The sequence below is a fragment of the Grammomys surdaster genome, unplaced genomic scaffold (genome assembly GCF_004785775.1).
Source record: "Grammomys surdaster isolate TR1022 unplaced genomic scaffold, NIH_TR_1.0 125690, whole genome shotgun sequence".
NCBI lineage: Eukaryota > Metazoa > Chordata > Mammalia > Rodentia > Muridae > Grammomys > Grammomys surdaster.
Genome location: NW_021620526.1, coordinates 870,526 through 895,650, shown reverse-complemented (window position 1 = coordinate 895,650; position 25,125 = coordinate 870,526).

Below are 25,125 nucleotides of genomic sequence, written 5' to 3'. Positions count from 1 at the left end.
CATGTAGGAAGGATCCACAGGACTTTCTGGGGATTTTTGAGTATACCCTAACAGGAAACTGGGAAGAACATCTAGAGCCAAGGCAGAGGTCTGTACAACATTTGGGCTGGGGCCTGCACTATGGAAAGTATCCAGGAGTCAGAGGCTCAATCTAAAGTCTGTAAGTAATCAGCAAAAGGGTCCAATCAGCAATCAAGACCATCAGTCACAGAACAAAAGGAGCCTGGACTGATTCACAGGCTGGGAGTGACACATTGAGACTGCAGCCCCTATAGAAACTTGACAGGACGAAGAGGAAGCTAAGATGGGTGAAATGGCTGCTATTCTAAAAAAAAAAAAAAAGAATCCACAAAGGCCCTTTGAAAAGAATAAATGATGCAGGTAGATACTAATCTTCAGTGAACCCAGAGCCACTCCAGAAAGGGCTAATTATTTGCTTCAATGAAAAGCCCACTTGCAGGTTTTCTTGTAACAAGCCATCTAAAACTAGAGGGCAACTGAGCATCTGAAGCCACAACTAAATAAGAAAGAAAATGGTTAGGAGACAGACTATACATGGGAGATGGGGTCTACTCTGAATCTAGCCTGGAGTTCCAAGTTTCTAATTGAGGCTGACTAGTGGCCAGCCCAAAGTGAGCAGACTGTCACACTACCCATCAAAAAATGCCAGCTGAGTTGAAAAAAATTGTGGGATCTCAGGCCAGTCTACAAACAGGGCATAACGAAATACAATTTGCAAAGCATAGCCTTGTATCTGGTAATGGCTCTGGCACTTATCTCTTCTTCTGGGATCCCCAGCCACTGTCTGTTTCATTTCCTTCCCTTTGTTCCCTGAGTTCACCTTCTCCATTCTTCAAATAAAGTAAAAAACCCCTGTATTAAGCACTTCTTGAGAATGTTCAAAACATTTCACTGGTCTTTTGCTTCATGTCCTCCTATTTCTCCAGCTTCTTCTGTAATCATGCTCAGTGTAGCATGCTTTAGTATCCCTGTACTATACCACTATAAGTGAATCTTGATGTCTCCATTTCCCAGAACTTCCTTATTCCATAGATTAATGTTTTATTGCTTCCAAACCCATCTTTCTAGTATGTGGTCTAAAATACAAATGAAAACAATGGATGCCTATCTCCCAATAAGATTCAAGTGAGCCTTTACTATTTAGGGTTTGTAGAACAGACTCAGGAATCCCTGAGTCTGTATTATTAGTCTGTGGAAAATGTCACTATTGAGCTATTCCTACTGAGAGCTTCAAACAAAGCTACAATGAAGATTATTGTTGGGTCTGATTTTGCAAAACATGAAGAAAAAACATTTACGTTCACCTATTTAGAAATCTGCTTATGGTCTTGGAATATTCTTTTAAACATTCCATTCTGGCACAATTCACTTTCCTATGTCCAAGTTCTAACAGAAAACGGTCTGGGAAGTAGTAATTTCTGTGTCCTTCTCTCAGCCGTGAGCAGGCCCGAGACCTTGTTTACCACAATAGACCAGATAATAGGACCTAGGTGGAACTAACCACCTTGGCTGTATGTCAATAGACACCTAGGTGGAGTCACCCACCTTGGCTGTACATAGATCCTGCTACAGGAACTTGAAAGAAGAACTGCCCCTGGGCTTGCCTTGAGACATCTCTGGCTGTGACCCGTGACCAAGCATGGATTATCTCACCCAACTCTCACAGCTGAAACTAGGAAGGGTTCGGGCTGGGTCTTCCCCTTTAAATTGAAAGCTTAACATTAAAACATTGAGCCTTGATCAGAGACCTTTGTCTTGGCTTCATCTTTTCTCGGTCTCCATCCCCTTTTCGTTCCCAGCCCTTTTTTCTGGTGAACCCAATCGACTCGTGGCCTCAGGCAGCTACAGGTGGTGCCCAAAGTGAGGCCCAGAAAATGAGAGAGCAACTGATGAACAGCTGTCTTGGTGAGGCCTCACAGAAAACAGAAAAAAAAAAGAGAGTATCTCACACACTTGGTAAGGAGCAAACGACATTGATACTAGTGCTAGTGGTAACTAATTTTTAGAGGCCGTGTTTACAAGAAATGTGTTTAGAGGGGTATGGTATATCTAGGTCGACCAGGTGTTCACCCAACACCTATTTCGCCTAGGAGGTGACAACAATTCGGGACAGGAGAATTTCAATCAGACATTTGCCGCAGCCTAAAAGCTGCTTCAGGCGAGAAGAGCAGGGTTAGAAGGAATTGAAAAACTAGAAAGCAGGACACTGAGGTGTTACAATAGCTGCCTGCTACATCTCCTGAAGAACGAGATGAAAAAGTAGATCTTGAATATGACAGAGAGAAAGGAAAGGTTCCAGAAAAACAGTTGTCCTCTCTCTGAGCTGTGTCAGCAAAAAAGAATAGAAAGACTGTTTCAGAGCTCTCCTAGGAAGAAGAAGAAATTCAACAGACGTCCTGAGTTTCTCTTTGACTCCTAGATGTCTTTGTCTGTTGTCTGTCTTTGGCGCACCAATGTCCACGTGTGTCAATTGTTTGTTTTTTGTTTTGTTGTCTAAATGTATGTTCTATGTTACATGTTCAAAAGACAAAAACGGTTAAAGCTACTACGTATCCACCTCTTGGTCTAGTTTAACTTTGTTTTAAAGACAGTCTTAATATACACAACAAAGGCTGATAAGCTACCCTACACTTGTAGCTAAGAGTTGAGCTGAGCTGAAAAAGCCTTTCCAAGAATTGATTGTTGACATAAGCTGCTTTTAAAAGAGACCAATACCTTTAAATTTTATAAGGAAGCTAAGAGTTGTTTTGTCCTAAAAAAAATCTCTGTGACAAGGTGCTTTTCTCTTGAAATTACTGCTTTTCTCTTGAAATTACAGCTAGAAAAGAAAACAAATTTTGTTCTACATATATAAGATATGTAGCCATTTCATTTTGTTTCTAATTGGTTTTAAAAATATAAATATGCTCTATATGTCTTGGTTATAGATTACTGACTTATAAGTTATTGGGTTTGATTAAAAATTTACAACTTTGGTGACAGAAAGTTAGTTTAAAATGGTAACTCAGGGTTGGAGTCATTCAAAAATCAGATGTATAAAAGATTTGAAACAATGTTTCTTTAATGAGATATTAAAAGCTACACTATCATACATTCATATAAGAATTGACAACAAAATTTTGTAACATAAAGGTATTCTACTTGGTGTTGATTTTAGAGAAAATAGATTGTTTACATTATTAAAAATTGGTTTTGCTTCTCAAAATTATAGCTATACTCCAATGTTATAAAAAAAATTAAAATTATAGTTAAACTACCAGTATTCCATTGACTACAGTTGACAGTTCAATTGTGAGTTTAGAATTATTTGACTCACTCATGTTTATGCTTGAGCAAAAGATAAAACAGATAGTGTTGAATAGTAAGGCTATTTTGTCAAAAAGAGATTACTTGATTTAGAACTTAAAACAGAGTGATACTAATAAAAATCATAGTGCCATGATAAATGCTCAGACAGACAATACAGACTGAGATCTTAACATGCTTCTAAGAGAAGGTCAATGTAAAGACAATGTTAATCAGGTTGAACTGCCTACACAGCTCTCAGACTATACAAACAAAGACAGACTTACATAGATACATTCGTCTTTACGATGAAATTACACCCTCATACAATCAAGGTCTGGCCATAGCTTACACAGAACCGTAAAGATAAAAGATGTTTTAAATATAGAAATTTAGATAATTTTTTAAATAACTGTCCCAGACACAAAGACACAAAAACAACAATCGGGTCACTAAGGTTACGTGCCAGAAACTTGTCCTTGGTATAAGAAAGATAATCTTTAGGCCAGGCCTCAGGATATAGGCTGAGATTAAAAACATTTACATTTAAATTAAGACTATATACAGAGTAGACAAGACAGAAACTTATATTTCAGACATTCCTTTTGTCCTGACCTGCCTCTAGAAGGGTGTTTTCTAAAATTTGTTTATTGCCTTGTTTGTTCCTTAGAGAGACGTCAGCCTCAGACTCAAAAAATTTCACAACAGCTTATGGGCCAAGAGTTATAATGATTATACTAAAAGAATTAAAATTGTGCCTGCTTCCCTCCATGACATTATAGTTGTGCCTGTTAACAAAAAATTGCTCTAGAGTAAGAGAAGACAAGATTGACTTTTATCTGATATTCTCACTCAGCTAAAAGAAATTGGTTATTCAATTAATCCAAAACAAGTTCAAACTTAAGATTTATAAAACTAATGAGACACTACAGCCTGACTTGCCTACTCCAGCTGCCATTCAAATAAATACATATAAAATTATTATAGATTTAGAAGGTTGTTTTGTACAGTTCCTTTACCTCCTGGTAAAGGTGAGGTATACATTAAGAGAATTTACTTATAATTCTTGAGAACGCATGAAAGATATCTTTAAAAAGCTTGCCTCAAAGAATGATTAATGGCCTTAAAAAATTTGTTGTTGCTTTAATACAAAAAGTTAATCGTTTACATCTCTCAATGTATATTATTCATTATATATTTTATTGGCTAATCTCTCTGAAAGAGTTTTTCTATAAGCCTTTGCTCTAATACAATGAGCTTTAAAATCTTAGAGTACTTGTTACTCTAAAAAAGATTCAAAGACAATATCTTTTCAATATTTGAGAATTCAATTATATCTTAAACAGATTGTGACACAGAAAATTTCCAATAAAAATAGAATAATTAAAGCTAGAGAGATGGCTCAGCCGTTAAAGGCTAGGCTCACAATTAAAAATATTAGAGTTCAATTCCCAACAACCACATGGTGACTCACAGCCATTTGTAGTGAGATATAGAGCCCTCTTCTGACTTACAAGTGTACATACAAAAAATGGTTTACTTTTAATGATTCTCAAAAATTATTAAGAGATATTAATTGGTTAAAACTTCATCTTAAACTTACCATAAGAAAAATTAAACCTGTGTTTGATATTCTCAAGGATGATACAAGTCCTAATTCCCCTTGACAATTAATTGATGAAAGAAAAACAGCTTTACTGAGAATAGAATAAGCTGTTAGTTATCAATAGATACATTATATAGACTGTGATCATTTGTTGACTGTTTACATTATTACTACTCATGTGCTCACAACAGCCCTTTGACAAGAGAAACCATTAATATAGATTCATCCTTCTTCATCTACAAATAAAGTTTAAACATCCTATTATGAAACTATTACGTTGTTAATACAAGATTATACGATAGAATCTTAAAAACATTTTAGATAAAATGCTTATTCCTTATTCCAAATAGAAATTAAGTTAATTATTAAAAAATAATAATATTTGGCTTATTACATGACAAAGTTTTTAGACAAATTTGATAATAATTATCCATAAGATGAATTATTACAGTTTTCCTCTATACATACTTTTATATTCCTTATAAATTTGCATGCAGCCCATAGAAAAGATGCTTACTGTATTTACAGATGCCTCATCTATTGAGAAGACAATATATATAATTAGATCACATGTTCATTTTCTTAAATTTTCCCCTGCTTCAACACAAATAATTGAATTACATGCTGTAGCCACTGTTTGAAATGCTGAAAAAAATCAAGCTTTCCATTTACATACTCATAGCCAGTATATGACTCATGGTTTATAATTCCTTAAAACTATTCCTTTTTTAGATATTACTAATTCTCAAATTTTATAATTATTTATACAAATACAGCTTAATTTAAGAAACATGTACTGTTCTTTAACTTTATAAGACATTCAAAGGCTCACTCTAAAAAATTGGCTCCTTAAAACTAAAAGGGTAGAATTATACCCTCTAAGGTCACCAAAAGCACATCTTGCTTTTGTGTTATTTGTTTTGAATTTTCTGCAAACTGATACTAAGGGTCAGTCTGCAGCATATCGCCACTGACATCCAGTCACTTCCAGCTCATTTGCCAGGGTCAAATGGAGAGACCCTCTAACTAATACATGGAATGGTCCTAACCTTGTTTTAATTTGGGGTCATGGCTCAGTCTGCATTTTCTCAGAAAAAGAAAATGAAGAGACCCTCTAACTAATACATGGAATGGTCCTGACCCTGTTTTAATTTTGTGGTTGTGGCTCGGTCTACATTTTCTCAGAAGAAGAAAATGGAGCCCGATGGCTGCCTGAAAGATTGGTCCATCAAGTGGACACAGATCTTGAGCCTAATAATTGTGATTCTGATGATGAAGATGGCTCAAAATCCTTATCTGCCAGCTGATTTAACTTGACATGTAGTCTCCATCTATACTTAAAGCCACTCACTATACATGATGGCCAGACTTTGTGTCTGAAACCCTGTCAACCAGCAGTTGGATTAGACACTAGAACATTTCCACTTCCAACCTTATTTCCTACATTGCTTAGATAAATCATGTTGCTTTTAATCTTTTGAACTTTGTGTCTCAAACAAATAGGTTGCCTTCACACAAGAGCGCTCTCGACAAGCCCAGCCATTCATCATGACACTTATCCATTGCTATGAAGAACTACATCGATTACATGCCCACAGGTCCTTGGTCTGAATGTGGCTTTGGTTTATTTTGAGAAAGAGTGTGCCACTGATGGCCAGTTAGTCAGAGACGGGTAAGAGTGTCTTGAGCTCCTATAAACCTAAGACAGAGGGGTACACCAATACTGTGTATCCCCTCAAAGACAGGTAATATAAAAAACAATATAGATGCCAACCTAAGCCAGGCACAGTTGCCCAGCCACTCTGTACCCCAGATGAGATGAAAAATTATACCCCATCCAACTGCTGACACTGCTCATATTTATAAAACTAAAAAGAGAGAATTGTGCCCTTCTCCCAGCCGTGAGCAGGCCCGAGACCTTGTTTACCACAATAGAGCAGATAATAGGACCTAGGTGTAACTAACCACCTTGGCTGTATGTCAATAGACACTTAGGTGGAGTCACCCACCTTGGCTGTACATAGATCCTGCTACAGGAACTTGAAAGAAGAACTGCCCCTGGGCTTGCCTTGAGACATCTCTGGCTGTGACCGGTGACCAAGAACGGATTATCCCACCCAACTCTCCCGGCTGAAACTAGGAAGGGTTCGGGCTGGGTCTTCCCCTTTAAATTGAAAGCTTAACATTAAAACATTGAGCCTTGATCAGAGACCTTTGTCTTGGCTTCATCTTTTCTCACTCTCTGTCCACTTTTCATTCCCAGCCCTCTTTTCAGGTGAACCCATTTGACTTGTGGCCGCAGGTGGCCACAAATTTCTAATAGACAACTGAGCATATGTTATGAATACCATATGCTCTGGCTTTGGGGACAAGGAAGTTAGGTTTAGAGAAGGAGCATTTAATTCCCTGATTCAGGAAAATATATTCATAGGATTTCATGCTGGGAAGTAACCCATATACAGCCATCTTACTTTCCCTTTTGGTGACTTACAGATCTCAGAAGATAGAAGCACCATGGTCAGAAGAAAATGACACTTTTGATTAATGACTTTAGTAAATGGATGTTAGAAAAGTCTCACAAAAATGATTCTTCCATATCATGGTTCATGACAAGGTGAAGGTGGTGATAAAAAAGAAAGAGAGATGGTAACATTACACTATTTCCCTAGATTTTTTGAGTCATCAGATAGTCAAGCCTTTGAAGCATGATCAGAATATATCTCCTGTGGTCACTAGAGCATTCAAAGAGTAATACAAGAAGGGTGATACTAAGATTGATGAATGCAGATATGTCTCACTAAGTTTCTCAGGGCTGTTGTTTCTCTAACCCTTGGTTTAGTTGCATATCTAGTTTAAATATCCATTGTGGTTTATCTCTATGTCAAATTGTGTAAATAACGTAGTCTTTATTAAAACTTAGTACCACAATTTATTAGTTACTTTCTGTGTCTACTTATATTAGGAAGACATAACCAGGGCTCTGATATCTACTACTTGGTGATAATACCAATTATTATAGAATAATGAAGAACAGTAGTTTTCAACATGTGGGTTGTGACCCCTTTGGAGTCCTTTATCAACTATCCTGACATTACAGAATAATATCAGATATTACAATTCACAACACTAGCAGAATTATAGTTATGAAGTAGCAAGAAAATTTTATGGTTGGGTGTCACCACAACATGAGAAAATGTATGAAAGGGTCTCAGCATTAGGAAGGTTGAGAAACACTGGTATAGAGAGAAGGTAGCTATGTTCTTAATGATGGCCAACATTAACTGTTAATTTCCATAGTGCTAGATGGACCTGGAGCCTCTAACTTCCTTGTGCTGGTCCACTATAAGGGACAAAATCTAAGTGGAACAGAACATCTTAGCCATCCCAGCTATGCTACTGCATTGTTTCTGTCTGTGCTGGTGTTAAATGCATCCCTGATTTTGACTTAGGGTTTAATCCTTTGCTAATATTCCACATATGATCTTGGAGTTCACAGAAAGAAGAGAAGTAATACATTATTCTGTATTGACTAAACCCAGTGAATATGACCTTTTCTGAACAAAGCTATGCATCTTTCAACAATGAAGCAGCCACTTGACAGATTAGTCATTGTCAGGTTTGTAAAAGGCTGACCTGCCCAGACAGGAAACTACTCAATACCAATGAGATAGACAGATCTTTGTTAAAAGACACTACTAAGTCCAGCTCTGAAGGGTGGCACAGATTCATTTGTTCATTGTGCTTCTAATTGTGGTGGGGGCTTAATAGAGGGCAGGGCATAACTGGTTGGCATGTTGGCAAAGATTATGGATAAATTAGGTCATGTAGAATACTGGCTTCAGCTCTGACAGGTGGCAGGCTGTGTCAGACACTGGAAGAAGTCACAAATGGGAAGGAAAACAATTTAGGACACACATTATGCTTAATATTCAGTGGACACTTTCCCCAGTACTCATGGCTACTCACTCTCTAGCCTTGTCTAATATGGTACAGCCTAGTCTTCCTGGTGTTCTGGGGATATCTGTATAAAGAACTGTTTCCCTGAGCTATAGAGACTACCAATGGGCCCTTCTGAGTGGCAATCAGTTCTGCTCTGGTGTAAACAATCATTTTGAAGTTCTAACAATGGAATATGTCTCATCAATAAATTGAACACCTATGGGAAGGCACTAGTTCTTAGAACAAATCCAAACCCCACAACTCCATTGACATCATGAACAGTTTCCAGTCTGGGTCTCAGGGCTGTTTGGTCAATGTTGTACTCATCATTGACAAAGCCTTCTCTTCAGTTACAGTGGCTGATCTGTCCTTCTTCAAAGGCATGCCTTTACTGCTGCTATGCCTAGGTTTTCTAAGACTCCCTCCAAACCCCTCCCACATACTTCTCATACCTTAAAGGCCAAAGAGGGGTACACCCCTTCTGAGATGCCAGTTGGAGATCAGCATTCCTGTCAGAACAACCTTTGTTCTAGTACTACTCTGCCATATTACTCAAATTTTGCACTGCTTGTCCTGTCTGTTTAGTGACATAGGGGAGATGTTGACAATCAATGACCAAAGCTGAACTCAATCCTGTCTCTACAATGTTTGCCCAAATTCTGGTCTGAACAGCTTTTGGATACATGTTTAGTGGAGTGAACAATACATTCCTTCTACCTAGGAGAAGAAAAAGCAAGCGTCTTTTTTTCTTCCTCCAAACTTTCTCAGTTTTGATTTATGGAATTCATTAACTTGGTTATTTTCTTTTCTTCTCATCTTTTGTGCTTGGTTCTCAAGAAGGCTGATCTTTTAATTTCAAGGTGGAATTAAGTAACTAACCTTTGTGGAGGACTTTGTAGTTTTCCCAGCACTTTGCCATCTACTATCTAATTGATCTCCACAGCCACTCATGAATTATCCTCAATTTAGAGCACAGGAAACTGTCTCCTACGTAAAGTGACCTGTCTAGGCCAGAGCAATTAAGTGGCCAACTGGGGATGAGAACCGAGGCTACCTGCCTCTAACTCATGTTCTGTCCACAATCAGCAACCCTATAAATGAAACAAATGCCATGGACCACAAGCATTTATTGACTTTTCAGTGACAGATGTGGTGATGCATGCATAGCATGGTTACCATGTTTTATTTGGGTAATGTGCATATGAGTTTGTCTCTGGAGTCATCCACCTTGTCTTTGGAGACAGGTCTCTTATTGACTTGTTGATCACTGATAAGACTAGACTGGCTGGTCAATGAGTTCCATGGTTCTACTCCTTCTGCCTTCCTGTAGCTATGATTACAAGCACAGTCGCACATCTGGCTTTCTACATGGGTTCTTGGTGTTAAACTCACCTCCTCATATTTTCATGGCAGTCACTTTCCTCACTGAGCTATCATCTCCTTATCCTCCTATGATGTTTTAACAATAACAATTTTGTGAAAGCTATTGTTATTTCTGCCACACAGAAAGGAGTTAAGAAATTCCCTTATTATCTTTTGGGGGGTATTGGAGATTGAACACAGAGCTTTAGGTATTCTAGGCACTCTACCACTGAGCTATACCTTCATCCTATATCCAGAACTTTAAAGAGTTTGAGCAGTTAACCACAGGGTATATGGTTAGTAAATGGTAGAGTTCGCATTTGTATACACAGTTTCTGAGCTCCCTGAGAATGATTGTTTGTAACCACAGTTCCTGAGCCATGTTGTCTCTCTTGGCAAGATCAGGTTTATTGACATTGCTAGATAGTTTTGTGTAGTCACCTGCCACTTTAAAAGAACTCATAGTGCCTTGGAATGAGAAACTCTGTGCTCCAGTGTTGGCTTAATTATCTCTGTTGAGAAACCCACAGACTGCTTCTGATCCTTAGGTTTTCATTTGTCAGAGAGAATCATGTCTTTTTGTATTGTGACCTTACTGTCATCACCTGCTGAAGACTAACTTCTTGCTTTGTCTATAAACATGTGACAGTGTGCAGTGGTAAATAAAGACTCATATCTTGCTTTCCCACAAACATGAATTTCGGGCCTCTCTTCCTCTGGCCAAAAGCAGGATATTTTATCTCTGCTTGTTTCATTTACTTCCTCTGCAGAACGTAGGTAATGATTACATCTACCTCATGGGTTTTTGTGAAAATGGCACCAAATGATACTGTCTGCAGGGCTGTCAGCCTGATGTATAGTACAGGGTATCCTTAAAAGGTGCTGCTTTCAGTCCATATGATTTCTTCTCCTGAACCTCACATGTTGACAATTTCTCATCTTAGTATTTCTCATTTCCTCTGGTCACAGCCCCCTGAGGCCCCAGAGCTCTGAGTCATCACCTCCTACGCTTACTTCCTAGCTTTGTTTGTTCTATTACGTACTGTAATCTACAAAATGGTCAGGTATTTCCTAGACTTCAGGAGCTGCATCCATTTTCCCTGAGCTTTTACTCCAAACATCTGGACAGTAAAGCTTAAAGACATTTGCCCAGACTACTGAAAACTTAGCTGCCAAGTTCAATGATGCCTTGCTGGCAACTTCATTTCCCAAACTCTCTGCATGGAAATGTTGTACAGATCAACTACTTTGACTATCTGATACCAAATTGTCTGATACCAGTCCAATTATCCTTTCAGCCAGCCAGCATCCCAAGTTACTTCCCACTCTATGTCTTCCTTTTAAATTAAACAAATGCTTTGTTTTCTTCTTTCATTAAACTCAACATGCCTTTGTGCCTATTAGAAACTCTCCAAGGACTTCACAGACAAGACCCCAAGGCAGGACTCCTGCCCTCTTGCCACCCTTGTTGATTCCTCTCCATTCCTCTTCCTCCCCACAACATCTTGACAGATGCTTTTTCCATTAATACTTTAAGTAACATATACTCACGTGATCTCCCCTGGAGATCTTTCACATTCTCCCATTTTCTGTGTTCAATATGGCAGAGATGGTTCCCAGGTCTCTATTTTCAAACCTGTTATGATCTGAGCCCTAGATGGCTATCTCCACATGAGTGCTGGATGTTCCACCAGATGAAGCATCTTCACACGGCAGAAGAAACACCGATTTTTTTCCTCACAAAATCTGCTCTGCTTGCTTAACCTATTTCTGATCAAGGCAGCAACACCTCCTAATCACCAAGGCTTGTGACCTATGAGTCATTCATCTTGTAGAGCCTCTTCCACCAGAAAGCAATTTCTAGAAAGTGTACTCCTGGAATGCAGACACTCCCTGCACTTCCCTCCAGGTCCTCTTTCTTTTTTTTAAGTGATACCTGTTCTTGGTCTGGATGATTATGAGAACCCTTATCCTTCTGCCCCAGCATCCAACCTTTCTTCCTCTCAACCTCCACCTCAGTTGCCAGAGGGATCTTCTTACAGGCATATCTGATAATGTCTTTCTCATGATGACCTGCCACTTATACAGATTAAAGGGAAATTGAACTCATATGTATATTTCAAGGCAGCATATATACATGCATATCATTTAAAAATCCACACTTTCCTAGCTTTCTCTGGTGATAACCATACAATGCATAAACATAAAAGCAAAATTAAAAGGTACCTTCTATTAACAGTAATTATGAAGACGAAGTCATTTAAAATTTTCATCTTTAAACTTTTCTATTTTGATCAAATTTCTTCTATTTTTAGAAAAACATGAATTTTTACAAAACAGAAAAGTTAGGGGAAAGGAAAACTAGATTTTCATTATCTGTAAGATAAAGTTCAAATTCCTCAAAAGCCAGCTTAAATGGTCCTGAACAGTGTGGCTGCTGTCTGAGGACATCTTATGACTGCTAGGACTTATGTAAGGAAAAGTTGTCACCAAGTACAAGGAATGCATGGTCTACTTTCTCACAGGGTCTCTTAACACTTTATTTTCTCAGCAGGTTTCTGGTCCCCCAATTTGACACCTTCCTTATAATGCCACTACATGGCTATGAAGGTAACACTGTGCTTAAGGAAAGCAGAAAGATTCATGATCAATAATGACATCTCATTGTGACCACTGTCTCTTTACCAAAGACAATAAATATACTTCTGTGCATCCATTTGTATAATTAAAATAACAAATTTTAAAATGTAAAGGAAACACATTGGATATCTTTAAGTATATTTTTAATAGAAACAATATGTAACAGAAAAGAAGCTCCAGGCACAGACACAAGATGGTGTGTCTGGACAAGTGTTAGCATCTCTAGTAAATGTATGGGATAAGAAACTTGGTTTAAACAAGACCAAAAGCTGCTGCTGCAGAACTGGTTCTCAGTGTAAGGATCAGGGCAGCATGATGGAAAGATTTTTAACAGAGAAAGACCCTGTTCCTTCTTGGGCTCCAAGATAATAATGCCAGAATTGTGTAAAAAAGAAAGCAGCAAAGTAAACGTCATTAGACAAGGCCCATAGTCTAGGAAGACAATAGGGCCAGATCTAGGACAGAGAATTAGGACCAACCCTAAGAGAGTAAACACAGCAGTGTCTCTGAGATGTTAGCAAGTGATAAGGTCTTAGAGATCAAGACAGCAGTGGGGGCTAGTCTTCAGCAGATAGAAAAATGTACATAGAAGCTCAACATTCCCATCTTGAACAAAGCTGTGTTGTAGGGCTGTACAGTTGTGCAGAAAAGGAAGCAATTCCATGGGTAGCTCACACTCTACTCTTTTGAGTCCTGCTAGCTGTCACTGTTCCTCCTATGCCTTGCTCTATCTTTATAAGGCAGCACTTTGCAGATATTATTTAACTATTTCTCAGGTACCTCAAACACAATATGTCTTAGACAGAACTCAGCCATGTTTCCTTGCTCTGCCACTACCACCACAAGCTGTTCTGCTGTCTGTGTCTCAGATCACAGCTAATGTTACTACCATCCAGTTCATCCCTGGCTCCAAATAGACACCACACTGTTTTATACCTCAGTGCCTTCACATATGCTGTGCATTTGCTTGCAATATCAGTGTCCCCTCTCTTTCACATGATCCCCATCAAGACTTGATTCAATGATTATCTCTTATGAGAACTCCTCCTTTAGTCTTCTCAACTTCCTGAAACTGACAGCAGAGCTCCTCTTCTGTGCCTTTTCATTACCAGAATCACTTCCTTGCCATACCCACTCATTCCTATATGTTTTATTTGTTTGTTTTTGCACTGGAGCTAGAACTGAGTGTGAGAGTCATACTTGTTGCCCTTCTGGGTTCTTATTATCACATACAGAATTGTGTTTATACTTAATATCCAGCAAGTACCAATACTTTATTGTATATATTAACAAATCCTAATGAACTACATAAGATCATAAACTCTCAAATTTCTGGTCACTCTTATGCCATGGATTATTTTCTATGCCTTGCTCCTATCTTCTTAATTACTCCTTGATCTAGTCTACTCTATCACATCAGTGCTCAACTGAGTGATATGTCAAAAATCATCCTTTTTTGCCTGGAGAAAAAGGATGATTGTCTCTGTTCTTCATACAGAATTCAAACAAATCAAAGTATTTATTTGCATTCTGCCCTTCTTTCAGAGCATTACTGAGTCCTTGCACCTCCAGCACAAACTCTTTGTCTTCAGTTGCTGATCCTGCCTTTTCGGGGGTCTTAAAACTGCTCTATTTTTTTATTTTCCCCTAATGGCCCATCTTCCTAGCTCACCTCAGAATTTACTCCCTCAGCAGGGCAAAGTGGTGCATGCTTTTGATTCCAACACTTGAGAGGTAGAGGCAAGCAGATATCTGCGAATTGAAGACCAGCCTTGTCTACATAGGGAGTTCCAGGACACCCAGGGATACACAAAGAAACCCAGCCTGAACAACAAAACAGACAAGCAAAATCTATTCCTTTTAAAGCCATTAGTGTAAAATTATCATTCTTTCAGAGTTTCAACGTCCATTATCGTTAATTTTAAAAATTTATTTTATGATTGTGGAATTTTTTGTCTGCATATATAACTGAGCACCACATGCAATACAATACACACAAAAGCCAGAAAGGAGTGTCAGATCTTCTGGGACTATAATTGCAGGTAGTTGTGAGCTGACATATGAGTACTGGAAACTGAACCTGTTCTTCTGGAAGAGCAGCCAGTGCTCTTAACTGCTGATCTCATCTCTCCAGGTACAAGATTCATTTTCAAAATTATAGATCAATGTTTTCACCCAGAATGTTTTCAGAAGCTAGGCTACCACCAGATCATAGTATCACAAGAGGAATTTAAGACTCTTGGGCCACCTGAGAAAAAATAGGACACCATTTCAGTAGAACCTGGACTGGAACATGGGATGGCTAGATCTCTGTTCTCATCATCCCAGAAAATCTGGAAAAAATGTCATTAACCCCTGTTTAGATGCCTCAAAAACACCACATTACTCCTCAGCTGCTGACAGGCTGTAGGTTTCTATCTCTATGAGAAATTCTTGGGGTCTAATGCTAAGTTTGTGGACCCATACTTAAAACAATCTCACACCAGACAATAAATTCAGAATTTGACTTAGATGAACTCAAGTGAAATGAATTTGATTTTATAATGTCTTCATGTAGGAGATAGAGGAGAATCTGGCTCCTGAAATTTCTCATATAGAGATGAATGAATTAGAGTGGCTAGAAGAATTTCAGCTCAATGATATACTAGGTCAAAAAAGTGACCAGGCAGTGGCAGAACAATGTGAGTCTGTCAAGAGCTCCTATGTCCAGAGCTATTTGTTTGTGTGGGGAGGGCGTGCATGTGTACACATGTATAATCAAATACAAGGGATATGCATGGGTAGAATTCAGGGACAGTGACATTAGGGAAGGTAGCTGCTCTTAAAACTGCAGCTTTTCTCTGCTTTAATAGTAGTATGTCCACCTGCTGGATTGTGAACAGGTTCAAGGAGATAAAGGGCTGTGGTTATACCTTTGTGAAATTTGGATGTGGGATAGACATGCATTAACCAAACAGTCAAAGAAACAAATCTCATTATCAACTGAGGCAGCATGTGAGTGAGTAACAGATGGGGAGGCTGATGTCTAAGTTAACTTAGCCATGTCAGTGGAGAGAAAAATTCCAGGAGAGCCACATGTCTATACTATGGCTTTCACCTACTCTTCTGTACTTCGAGGTATTCAGAGACCTGTTAAAGACACAGAGCAAGCCTCAAAAGCAGCTTGTGGCCAGCAGGGTTTGCTCAGTGTAGCATGTCTGTCTTCGGCCTCCACTAAACTCCATGCACTCACAATAAGCCTATTAGTTTGACAGGAAAAGTGAAGAATAGAAAGAGAAATGTATGCACTAAAAGGAAGTGAACCCTCATGCACCTTGGAAGATGTTGTTTTCAGACTTATTCAGGTTGGAAATCAAAGAGTCAATCAGGCCAGCAAACAGTCCATCAGCCTCAGTCATTAAAACAACAAGTTGATGGCATTATTATTGACAGTCACAGTGACTCAGAGACAGACTAAGAAAGAAAGTCAGAGTCATCCTGGTCAATAAAGCACTTTGGGCACTGACAATGCAAGTAATTAGAAGCAGCTGTATTTCATTTTTCACCTCCTATGCCAAAGTGACCCTGTACACCTATCTGTCAATGAGTGAGGGGGTGGGAGTTTAAGTTATAGCTGCCAAGTATGAGAGGAATGCAGTAAAGTGGACTAGTTTTTTTAAAAACAACTTCAGACATCAGAAGAAAGAGAAGTTGGAAGGTACTCCCTTCTCCCTCCTCTAAAAGTAGAAAGAATTGTTGACACTCCTTATTCCAAGTAGAAGGAAGTCAAAAGTCCAATGCAAACTTAAGGTGAGGGAGGGGTGGGTCCTCCACATTTCAATGGGACAAGAATATTTTGGATAAGACCACTAAAGCACAGAGAACAAACCCCAAAATAGAAAGTGGTCTTGCATGAAATTACAAAGATTCATAGGAAAAGAAGCAAGCAATAGAAAAGAGACAATGTATACTGTGGAAAAAAATGTTTACAGCTGTATTTCTGATTGGGGGTGAATACTCAGAATACACAAGAAACTCCAAGATTCAATAACAAAACCCAGGTAATCTGAGTTTACAAAGCAGACAATAGGTTTGAACAGAGAGTTTTCAAAGATGTGTATGTGACCAACAGGTAAATGAAAAATGCTGCAATATGACTGCTGCACTTCTATATCTTCATGTTGACACAATATTTACACATGGGTTAAAATGTGTTGCCTTATTACATGCAATGATGAAATCAAGGTAATTAGCATGTTCATCACCTCAAACATTATTCATTTTTGTAGAGATATTATTTGAAATTCCCTTTTTGTGATATATTGAGATGTATATTACATATTTGTTAAATGTGGTCACCATACTGTATAATAAGACTCATTCTGCATACTGACTAGTCATTCTCTTACCCAATCTCCCTACTCCCCAGGTCTTTTGCAAGCACTCTTATGTTTTCCATGACAATATAAACAGTTGTTCTCAGATTCACGTTTGAGTGAGATCATGTAGTATTTGTCAATATGATCCTGGCTTATTTAATTTTAACAAAATGTTCTAAAGTCTCATCCATGTTGTTCCAAAGGACAAGATTCCACTCATCTTATGACATACTGGGAATTTCACTGTGTATATGTACCATGTTTGCTTTTCATTAGTGTACTGGCAGTGAGCATGGGTTCTTCAACATACAAATGTCATTTATTTTGTACATACAGGATTTCTGGATCATAATAACTCAGTTTTGAGTTTTTAAAGGTCCTTAAACATTTCTCCTATAATGGCTGTAATTATTTGCAATCATGTTGGGGCTTTCTATTGGGTACTTCATGTCACCCCAATAGGTAACTGCTTCTTCTAATATTTGTTATTTTAAATTTACTTCTATTTAAATCATATAATGTATTTTGATCATGCTATTTCTCTTCTCCTAAATCTTCCCAGATCATTCTCACCTCTCCTACCCACACAACTTCATGTTCTCTTTTTAAAAAGAAAAAGAAATCAAAACAAACAATAAACAACAATCAAACAAACAAACAAACAAAAGCCACCCCCAAACAATACAAAACAAAACAAAAAGCACACAAAAATTCTAGAGTCCTTTATGTGGTGACCAAATACTCCTAGGCATGGGATTTGCCCTGGAATGTGGTTAAAGTATCAAGTGACACTCTATTGGAGAAAACAGAATTTCCCTATCCCAGCAGTTCTCAGTTGTAAATAGCTTCTGGGTTATGAGTGGGACTTTGACTGTACCTTTTCCTCTCAGCGTTGGGACCCCATCTGACTTAAAACCTTGCTGTTTTTGTGTGTGCTGCAACAGTCTCTGTGTTGTGCATCTGTCTGTGTGCATCATTCTCGCTGTGTCTGGAAGATGCCCTTTCCTTGGCGTCACCCACTGCTTCAGGCTCTTAAAATCTTTCTGCCTCCTCTTCTGCATATATCCCTGAGCCTTGAGGGGAGTGGTGTGATACAGACATCCCATTTTGGACCGAGTGCTCCAAAGTCTCTCACTATCTGCACACTTCCCAGTTATGGGCTCTGAGTTAATTCATATGTACTGCAACAAGAAACTGATCTATAGGTGTAGCAATATACAACCACTAATAGTCTTCCATTCCTCCTCATCCTTTTAGACAAAGTGTCTTGGTAGCCTAGGGTGGCCTATAATTCAATGTACCCAGAGTAGCTTCAAACTTAATAGCAATCAACCTGCCTCAGCCTTACAAGTTTCATGTTTATAAGCATGAGCTATTCCACACATCTTTCTTCTTCCCATCTTTCTGTCTATATAGTTAACCTTTACAAACATTTCCACATGTGTTCTTCTGTGCCTGTTTTTTTCCACTGTTAATATATATTTTTCATTCATGAAAAAAGTCCATATAGCATTAAAAATTCCCACCTTGGGCCAGCAAGATGACTCAGCAGGTAAACATGCTCACTGCTGAGCATAAGAACCTGAGTTCAATCCCCAAAACACAGATAGTAGAGAGGAGCAGAGAAGAAACTTTTACAAGTTGTCCTCAGACCGTCCCATATGTGCCACACATACACGTTCACACCATATATATATATATATATATATATATATTTTATAAAAGAATCATGATCTTTGTTTCTCATATTGCTTTGGGTATTGTTTGTTTTATGTGGTCTTTTGCTTATACATTATGTTTTCTCATTTTGTGTCTTTATGGGGTTTGTATGTGTGAGCTGTTTGTACCTTTTGCATTTATTCTGGTGAGGTTTCTTATTTGTAAGCAATGGGATGGAGTTGTGATAATCTTGGAGGCATTGATGAAGAAACCAAGATCAGAATATATTATATGGAAAAAATTCTCTCACTGAAGCTACAAGCACAGAGCCTGCATGGGTCTGCAGCAGGTCCTTGGTATGTATACTTCAGATTTCAGTTTAGTACTTTTACAGGACTCCTGAATGTGTGAACAAGTGAGTCCTTGGATCTTGTGGCTTCTCCCGGGCTCTTTCCCTCCTGTTTGTTTGTTTTGTCAAATCTTAAATGTGATGACTATTGTTTTATTGTTTTATTATTTTATTTTTGAAAAAAATTTAAAGTTCAAAAAATAAACAAACAAAAAGGAAAAATATTCTCTGTCTCTGTCTGTCTCTGTCTCTCTCTCTCTACACATGCACACACACACACACGCACACACACAGTCCTTATACTCACAAGTAAGCACTAGTGAAATAATGAATGCTAAATAAACAGGGTAGTTTCTTCAATGAAAGAAATATATAAATTATTTTCATATATATATATAATTTCTCAGAGGCTGTAAATTAATGTGGTTAATAGCCTGGTGACTTCTGTGCTACTTATACGGAGCGCCTTTAGATTCTTATGAAAAGGAGGTGGATAATAACCTAGTGACCTCTGCTCTATCTGTATGGCTGAGAAAACACCAGATCCTCCCCAGGCACCTAAAAACCATATATATATATATATATATATATATATATATATATATATATATATATATGTATGTATTTGTATATGCATATATATGTAAATATGTATATGTGTATACATGTATATGTGAATGTGTGTATGTGTATATGTGTATATGTGTAAATGTGTGTGTATATGTGTATATATGTATGTGTATATCTGTATGATATATCTCTATGTACATCATATATGGAATTCTATGTGTATATACATATGATCTGTTATGATATATATGTATTTCTTTGTGTATATACATATATATATGATCTGTTTTATATATATGTGAATGGTGACACATATACAGATAATATACATGTATATACACATAGAAATACATATATGATGTACATAGAGAGAGATCATGCAAATATACACATACATATATACACATACATATATACACATATACACATACATATATGTTTATGATCACTTCAAGTTTACCTCAGTATTATTTAAAAGGTTTATAATGTTGGAACTTGTTTCTCTTCGCAAAACTTATAGGTAATAATTTATTCAAGTAAACTTTACCTATTTAAAGAATTTGAAATATTTCTGTGTTTACTTGCTCAGCAAGTTTGGAATTGGAGTGGCAGCAGAGTTGGACGAGAGCAGGTGCATGATGTTTTTAAGGCCAGAGCTAACAAGAGCAGGTGAAGAGATACACCTTTTTCTGGCTTTGGTTTTGATTTTGGTATGTTCTTGGTGTGTACTTTATCAGAGGTGCTCAACACAAGCTGGATGTCCAAATCCCTGATGCAGGCAATGAGTTAGATGTGAGGGAACCAAGTGAAACTGCAGCTGCATTTTAGTAGTCTTATCTTCTGAACTATCTTTGTAGTTAAACAACCTTGAAATGGCAGGGAAGTTGTTTTCCATATATCAGAAACTAAGATTCTCAGGTGAACTAACACATGGATATATCTTCAAAAGAGCCTGACTTCATTATTATATTACTTACACTGGAGTTTTTTGAACCCATTCCCCACTTCCTCATCTTGTAGCTTTTTCTAGAGGGTCATGGAAAAAATATTGTAAAAAGAAAATCTGGCCTATCATAATTTGGGAAGAGAAAGGAGTTATTATATCCAATAAATATGCCACCTACCTATTTTGTCTTCCCTCACTTTTTCATTTTTTCCCCTTCACCCCCCCCTTGTGTGTGTGTGTGTGTGTGTGTGTGTGTGTGTGTACATGCTAGAAATTCAACCTAGGACTTTATGGATACCAGGCAACCATTTATAACAGCAATCTCCCTCCCTCCCCATTCTCTTCATTTTATGTCTCCTTCTTGCCTAGGGTTCTCTGAAGCCAGCTGTCCGATGCCTTTGTGAAAGCACAGGTTCATACCATGAACTTTCCAAGAAGATAAATAAGCCCATTGCCTCTTGTATGTCCCAGCTGGAAAAGGTTTTGACAGTACCCAGAAGACAGAGTTTTTTCTTTTCCAAGGCATGTGGGAATAGGGATCATCTTTAGATGCCATCTTCTTTGCTGTACTCGTATTTGATTGATGGGATTTGACTTGCCCTGCTGCCTACCTTTCCAAAGAACTTTTGCCGTGACTCTTTTAGGGAAGCCCTTTTTTTCATTAGTTTTTTTTTTTTTTAAATACAATTTACAATTAAAAAAAAACTACAAATACAATTTTGAGAGAGATTATATTTTGCAATTTAAACTAGCCTTGAACTCACTGTGCAGGCCAGGTTTGCTTCAGACTCCCATAAATTGTCCTTCCTCAGCTTCTTAAGGGCTGGGATTACAAGATGAGTCATGATAGCCACCTCTAGGGAGACTATTTAGCATGACTCTGAATTGCTGTTTTGAGCACTGAGTTGCTAGAGCAAATGGTACATGCTGTAAGTAATTACTGCAAAAAGAATACTAGTCTCTTCTTGTATTCCAGTGGGACTTTCTCCTGTACTTCTTGCCTCTGGCACCAATGCTTTCCATAAAGAGTTTGTGATGTGAGTGATCACATCTTCAGTCCCCTAGTGAAACCCAGAAAGTTTAACGCAGTAGGAAGACTCACTCTGAATGTGTATAGTAGTGTCCCATGAGTTGTTGTACCTGACCAAGTAAAAAGGAGAATGTTAACTGAAACCAGCATTCATTTCTCTAACTCTGTGCACAATGTCAGCAACTTAGAGCTGTTCCCATTGAAATAACTTCCCTGCCTGAAACCAAGAGCCAAGGCCCTTTCTTCTTGGGCTTGCTTTCTTTGGGAGTTTTTCGATAACAATGAGAAAAGAAACAATACATATTCCTTTCAGTGAAATGTCTTTGTGAGCAGATTCCCTTAGTGACTAAGCATCTATAATTAAGTCTAGCACATGGTCACACTGTCCACATAAATACCAAGGGGGATGGTAAGATAAGGCTCAAGCAAAATTAAAGTTGGAACATTTTTGACTCACCACCCAATTGAGTAGAACCACTCGAGCACGTGGGAAGGTTAGAGATAAGACAGATAGCTTCTGTGAAGGTGTGAGATGATGACCACAGTAGGGATGCACAGCTGAGCAGGGGCTGTGCTGCATAGCAAGCACCAACGGCTACTTCAAATCTTTCTGCATAGAAGAGAAAGCTTATGATGATTACCATCCCTTAGACCGTAGCACCAGATGTGTGCATAGTCCTGTACCAGTTATTATGGAGAACAGGTGTCTTGTCAGAGCCTTTACCCTATCCCATAGCCTGCCCTTCTTGATCCTTCCCTCATAGTTTACTATGGTATATTGGCAAGAGATGTGGAGACCAGAGATGAGAAGAAACAGGTAGGACTGTGAAGTAGTGGCTGACCTCTTTTTCTGTGACAGTCATTATTCAGGAAGGCTTCAGGCTTGCCTTTGTTCCTTTCAGCAGTTATTTACTGTAACAACAATATTATGACACCATTAAATAGCATTACAGGAAATTTACAAAGAAAAAATAACCCATAATCTCTACATCTGAGTCCATAAGACCTCATTTTCCATCCTTCATTGTCTCTCAGGTCTTGGTTACTTGTGTGTATTCTTTTAATGTTGCTGTAATTACAGTGTATTTACAGTCCTATATTCAGCCTTTTTTTGTTATCATTAAATTGTCAGTCTTTTATATGTTGAAACATTGTACTAATAATGGTCATTTTAATAGCTGCATAATATTCCTTGGAGATGATGCTGAACAATTTTCTTCACTAAAATCTACAATATCTGACATCTCAATTGTGTTTAGTTCTTTGTTATTTCAAATAATGTGGCAACGAATGATTTTCTGTGTGTGTTCTAATTTGATCTGACCTAGACTTACTCTGATCTAACATACTGCCCTACTTTCATCCTCTTAAAGGAAAAACATTATACAGTCTCCACCTTAGGGGACCAAACATGTTTCATCAGATATATTTGTAACGTAGAGTTTTATTTTCTGATGGCTGTTTGTGAACTTAAAGGCATTAATATGGCAAGAGGTAGAGGAAGGACTGAGCTCAAGGGTAGAATGAAACAGCTGTGCGTGTGTGTGTGTGTGTGTGTGTATACTCATGCGCATATTCTCAGGGATAGAGCCCTGGGAGCAGCCTATGGTGATACTGTGTTGAGGTAGAATCCCTGACATTAGTCAAGAGTGGGTACTAAAGCAAAGTCATCGTCCTCAAAGTGCTACTTCATGCTGTTAAGTATGCACAGAAATCTCCAATCCTCCCAGAAGAATCCTGATTTCTGAGCAGAAGCTGCTTCTCTTTCACCTGATGCAAAGCCATGAGCCAAACAAAAGGTACTTAGTGAGCAGTTTCCACTTTATCAACCAAAGGCAATATTCTTCTATACTCCCAGAGACAGCTTTGTTCCTTATGGACAGAAGACTGCCCCTACAGAGAATAAGGTTGGCCAAGGTGAACAGGCAAGAGAAATGACACTACTTTGTACATACCTGTATTCTATCCTATCTCCTTCATGATTAAAAAAATATTTTATTGAGCATCTATTCTGTGCCAGGCAATATACTTAGTACATGCAACCACACCAGCCATGAAGATGTGTGCTAAAGGAAAGGTAACATGCACAGGATCCTTTAGTAGAATGAAAGAACAAAGCATCAGGTGAGGCTGACAAGGAGTTGGTATTTCAGATAAGGCAGTCAGGAAGACTCCACTGAATAAAAACCTACAGAAAGTAAAAGATAGTGTCAAGTGGTAACCTGTACAGTGAGATTTTTAGACCAAGAAAACAGACAGAGCTGTATTACTACAGTCTGCTTTCATACACATAAAGGTAAAGAGTATGCAGTTTGTCAAGCCCAAATCCCAATACTGAGGAGTAATATGAATAATGCTATACAATGTGAACTTCTCTACATGCTTATTTTGTCTTTAGTTTTTTGCTTTTTTGCTTTGTTTTTTGGTTGTCGTTGTTGTTTTTGTTTTTTTCTAATTGAGTAATGAGGCTGTAACTGTTTCTGACATCAAATGGTCCCTGTGAGTCTCTTGTGTAGCTGTGACTTTGGAAATAGCATGACTTTTAGGACTTACTGCTCTTGGAGACTTGTAGATGTAGTGAGTTACTCGCCCCTCCCCCAATACCTTAGCAAGCAGACAACAGCTTGAAGCTCCATCATGTGGGTGAAATGATAGTTCTTGGGGCAGGAGAGCAGAGACTGCAAAGAGAGTGTACAGACTCTTTGAGTTCACTCCTTGCTTGAAGGCACACAGAGTGGTATGATATAGCTTTGACATTGTGAAGACAGGTTGGATGCCTCACACCAGTCTTCTATTACTATGTATCACATTATCATAAACTTACCAATTTTCTTGTGTCATGTCAGCAAAAGCTTAACTCGTCTCTTGGTAGAGCCTAGGGGAAGAATCTGCTCCTAGTTACATTGAAGTTCCTGTCACAGTCTAGTTAGTTATAGAATGAAGGCCTTGGTTCTTTGCTGATGTCAATTGAACACTAATTTCTGCTCCTATATAGATCATACATTTGTACTTACACAACGGTCTGTCTAGCTTCAACATCAGCAAGGGTCCACTAAAGCCTTTTAACACTCTGAATCTCCTTTACTCCTCCTTAGTGTTATCCGCTAGAGAAAACAGCAGCTTGGATATCTCTGTATCTTAGTTGCTGGCTTGGAACTTCAACTACGCTGTCAAAATCCCATTATTGGAGTACTAGCATTAGTGCTTCACTGAATAATGGAGAAGACATCTTAGACCATTTTAGAATTTTATCCACCACATGTTCCCACTGAGCTATTAGTCTTGTAAATCATCTCCTTTTGTGGATGACTTCAAGTCTCTTTGAATGAAATGAAGTTCCCAAAGGCCATGGCTCCTCAT